Consider the following 5,336-nt stretch of genomic DNA (forward strand, 5'->3'; position numbering starts at 1 on the left):
ATGACGATAATAATAATAAAAACAACAGCAATAATAATAATAATAATAATAATGATAAAAATCCATGCATCCAGCATCCAATCCTACGTTGCTCAATGAGGAGCGTAGTAGCCCGGGGCTAGGCAGTTGGTCCAGACATTTAAGATGAGAGTGAATAATCATAATAATAATAATAATAATAATAATCCATCCATCCATTGCCAGACGCCATGTATCCCAAACGGGGTGGTAAAGAGCTTAGAGTTAATTGTTTTACAGGGAGGGGCACTAATCCTCCACCAACCCCACTTGACACGTAGGGATGCCAACAGCATCTGGTATTCCCAGGCGGTCACCCATCCAAGTACTAACCAGACCCAACGCTGTTTAACTTCGCTGATCGGACGGAAAGCGGTGTACTCAACGTGGCATAATAATAATAATAATAGTATGAATATGAATACGAATATTGACAAAAATAGAAAAACTTCCCACAAGGATGTGGGAAGTTTTGATAATAATGATAATTATTATAATATGAAGAGGAGTAAGATGCTGCTGCTCCTGCTGTTGATGATGATGATGATGTGTTAGAAGATGAGAATAAGGAGGAAAAAGAAAAAGGAGAGGAGGATGCTGAAGAGGAGGAGAAGGTATGTGATTTAGCGGAGAAAGAAAAAATCCAGTAATCCATTTAAAACTTCAATGTCTGAGTGCAATTTGGAGTCTTGAGAACTGCAAAGGAGAGAGAGAGAGAGAGAGAGAGAGAGAGAGAGAGAGAGAGAAAGAGAGACGCATTGTTTGTTCGTTTGTTTGTCCTTCAATCACGCCCAAACCAAGGGCCAGAGACCTCATATATATATTCTGAATCAGGGTGACCCAAGGATGGTTTTAGGAGCGTCAAAATCAAGATCTGGGTCATTTGAGGTCACCAGTTGAGTGTTCGTCCTTTTGCGCCGGGAAACGCCGGGTACTCTTGCACTCCAATTTTTGGCATGACTCACATGACCTCCAGTTTGGACATAGGCTAAATGAAGTTGACCACTTAGGTAATTTGAGGTCACTGGTCAGAGTTCATTTGAGATCACCAGTAATACACGGTCAAACGACTGGACCCAGCAGCCCAATTTTTTGGCATGGAAAGTCACATGACCTCCAGTTCGGACATAGGCTATGTGAGGTTGACCTCTGAGGTCATTTGGGGTCACCGGTCCGAGGTCATTTGAGATCACCAGTAATAGTAAACAAGTGCGCACAAATAGTGTGTGTTAGTCTGCGAAAGCTGAAATAGAAAGTTCTTAGACCTCTTATAATCCCTCTTCAAAGGCATATAAGGAGTACGTGGTTTTTCTGGAGTACAAAGAAAGATTGACCTGGAACAGAGAGGATTAGACTGTTCTCCTTTTTGGCCGGGGCAACGCCGGGTACCCGTGCATTGCCCGGGCCAAAAAGGCGAACCCTGTACTAGTAACCTCAAATGACCCAGATCTGAATTTTACCCCCCTAAATCCATCCACGGGTCAAGCTGATTCAGAATATATATAGGTCTGGGTGTCTCTGGCCCTTGGTTTGGATGTGATTCAGAAACAAACAAATAAACAAGCATACAAACAATGCGGCACACACACACACACACACATATATATATATATATATATATATATATATATATATATATATATATATATATATATATATATATATATATATATATATATATGTAAAATTATCAGATGTTTGAATGTCCACTGCAGGACCGGCCTATCCCGACCGAAGTGGGAACGATTCAGCCTATTTAACCCTACCTAGTGGCTTAGGCTGTCTGGTAGACATTGTAGGGTGAGAAATGTTTGTAAGTGTAATTGTAGTGTTGGAGTGGCTTTGGATGTGTGTGTGTAGTCTGTGAACCAAGTATAATCGGTCCGCGGAGGACGACTGGGTGCAAGCATACTTTACAGTATGCGGCACTGGTTCATCCACAACACCCCTTAGTCCGCCAAAGCAGTACGTGGTCGGAAGAACGCTCCCAAAGTTTATTACCCTGGCAGGGCGCGAACCCTTGTTTCTCCACTTACAAAAACGCACACTTTACCACTGTAACACAAAGGCCCCATATTATATTCATATATATATATATATATATATATATATATATATATATATATATATATATATATATATATTGTCACGGGGTTTTTATAATATCAAGGTAATTTTTAAAATAAATGCTTAAATATTATTTAAATTGATATTAATGTTCAATAATATTGAAGAGCAGAGACAATGGTTGTCTTGCTACATCAAGCAACGATTACTTTACGCTGGCTTAGCACGATTCTCTGAGAACGAGAATTTATAAACTTTCTCAACAGTACACAGCAGAGACTAATTACTCACAATTGCTGAATTACTGTACTGTTAGCCTCTGGAGAAAGTTACATCACCCCTGACAATAAATAACTAATACTAATAATAATAACATCAGGTTCTTGCTGATGCATTAACTCCTGGCACAACGGATTTTAAGTTAATACAACAAGACTGGTCTAAGTACCAGTTATGAATAGTAAACGTTTATGCAAGCTAGGAGCTGTATAGAAAATAAGCTTAATTATGGAGAAATGAAACAAGATTTTTACTCTACATTAAGCTCAAGAAATAGAACTGTTAAATTTATTAATCACAAAAAATAAATTTAACATTACATTTCAAATCAATTAAATGAGACGCACTCACTCACTCACGCAATAGCTAAATACTTACGCCTAGGGAAAAACACCTTAACTAAACTCTTAAAACTAGGAAATACACAAAAGAAATACCAGTCGATGAATGCTATGTATCACCACTAAGGTGGGAGGACTGGATTAACTGTACTAATGGAGCTTGGGGTGCTAGCTGACCTCTCCACTTCTGAGCACAGACCCTTTCTCCGTCACAGCAAACACAAGACTGCATTCAAATAATGTATAGGCAGGACGCACAAGCTACCAGAAGAAGGCGTGGCTAACGGTTTAGGCGAGCAGAGGCGAACGATAAAGAAACAATTGTATCGCTCAGTAGCGCACTTAGTGACGTGCATTAAATCGGTCACTCTTGAACGTGACGAATGTTTTGAAAAGTATCCTCCGAAATGGAGAGAGAAACGGTTAACTGAGCGATACACAGTGAGTTTTCCACTAATAGTTCGCGGCTTCTCACAAAAGGGAAATGTCGCGAATTGATTCGTGACATTACGCCCCATGAAAATTAAATCTTTCTTCCTTCAGAAGAAAGATTTCAATATACATACATATAAATCCTAACTCAGTCACACAAGATTCACACTGTGGTGTGTGTGCTATCCTGCTACAGGAGAAAGTCACAGTCGTCAGTGAGCGAAAAAACCTCGTATTTACGTTAATAGAAGCAAGCTTGAGGGAAAAACTCCGTGACGACGGTGAAAATCCTGTACTCAGGTCAAACTGAGCGAAAAGTCGCTACATTTACACTGACAACTAATTGTTGTGTAGCGTGGTGTATGTAATACACGGTGTAGGTGTGACAGTTGTAGTGTAACTGTACCTACGTGTAAAATGACATAGTAAATACTGTAATAATATGGCGACGACGAAGGCAGAGGAGAAGAGGCGGCAGCGTGCGGCAGACGATCAGCTGGTCCGCACAGCAAAACTGCTACACCCATTGCTGAACCTGCAAAACCAATTGAGGTGGAGCATCAAAAGTGTCAATGAGACAAAATTCTTATTAAGTTGCAATTACTCTCTCTGCCTAGCTGTCAGTGCTACGACATACATTCGAGGTCGCCATTAATTATAACACACGATTATGGTCGGCAAGTTGAGAATCCCTGTGCAAACTCGGGTCTTCCATAGCCTCGAACCGCACACGGGTCCTCAACCTGTGCCTTAACCTACAGTACTTATATTAATATCGGGGAGCTGAGAATCCTTGTGCAAACTTGGGTCTTCCATAGCCTCAAGTCGCCTCTGCAGAGTTCTCACTTCCCCCTTTACCTACAATACAATACTTATATTAGTACCGGGAAGCTGAGAATCCTTGTGCAAACTTGGGTCTTCCATAGCCTCAAGTCGCCTCTGCGGAGTTCTCTCTCGAACTTCCCCCTTAACCTACAATACTTATATTAGTATCGGGAAGCTGAGAATCCTTGTGCAAACTTGGGTCTTCCATAGCCTCAAGTCGCCCCTCAACTTCCCCCTTAACCTACGGTACATATATTAGTACCGGGAAGCTGAGAATCCTTGTGCAAACTCGGGTCTTCCATAGCCTCGAGTCGCCTCTCAACTTTCCCCCTTAACTTACGGTACATAATATGTATGTACAGGCCCCGGACATAATGTTTCCTATGGGGCCAATGGGCGAGACGTCAGGTCTGCACCCACTTCACCACTACCCTGTCTCTCAACTGACTCAGAGATTACAGGTGTGGTTATGAATGGCACAGGAAGGACATGTCCCTGATCAGTGGTGATACTTTGGCACACACTGCAGGAACGGACAAAACTATCTATGTCTCGTCCCATCCCTGGCCAGAAAAAGTCAGCTCGGATACGGCCCTGGGTCTTCCTTTTGCCCAGGTGACCTCCTGAGGCTGGACAATGACCCCATTGTAACACTGCTGGGCGGTACTTGGCGGGAACGACAAACTGCAGTCGAACCTCGCCCTTGGGTGTTCGTGACTCACGGTAGAGCCGTCCTTGTTTGCGAAGGAACTTGGCTCGACCTCCCCGTGAATACTTAATCACTCGACCCTTTTGTTTATTCCGCACGGCAGCAAGTGTCGGGTCAGAATGTTGTTCTTGTACAACAAGTTGACTGCACATCAGATCTTGCGGCGATTCAATGATCACTGGGGTGACACAGTCTGGAGCCTCAGTCATGGCTCGTGTCACCGCAGCAGCCGAAGTCTGAGTAGCGCCATCGGAGCAACTATCCTCGACTCCATTAATATTGCCTACTATTAAGTCAAATAGAGGCTCTGGCATGACAACTGCAAGTGTCATACCAGTATAAAATGGAGATGCCACCTGGATACATGCCTCAGGGAACAATCTCACTGATCCATCAATAAGGCTTACATGGATCTGTCGACCTGTATACTGCTCAGGCCGAACTAGACTCTGCTTGACAGAGCAACCTGAGGAACCATTGTCTCTCAGGACCTTCACAGGAATTCTCCCACAAACCCTGGCTGAACAAGGAAGGTACTGTCACCTGTGGGAGGGCCTGTGGAGGAAGCAGCTAGCCACTCATGAGGCTGCTGAATTGATGTGGCAAACATTGTGCCTTGAGAATTATAAGGAGATGGAACATTGGCCATCTGTGGAGGGGGGTTC

General features: G+C 42.9%; 1 pseudogene; it reads right to left on the minus strand.

The window, feature by feature from the left end:
• Positions 1-302: 302 nt before the first annotated feature.
• Positions 303-421, minus strand: LOC145418177 (5S ribosomal RNA; annotated as a pseudogene).
• Positions 422-5,336: the final 4,915 nt, after the last annotated feature.

This window comes from Coenobita brevimanus, chromosome 112 (assembly GCF_032717465.1).
Source record: "Coenobita brevimanus isolate Jiangsu-jjx chromosome 112, ASM3271746v2, whole genome shotgun sequence".
Taxonomy (NCBI): domain Eukaryota; kingdom Metazoa; phylum Arthropoda; class Malacostraca; order Decapoda; family Coenobitidae; genus Coenobita; species Coenobita brevimanus.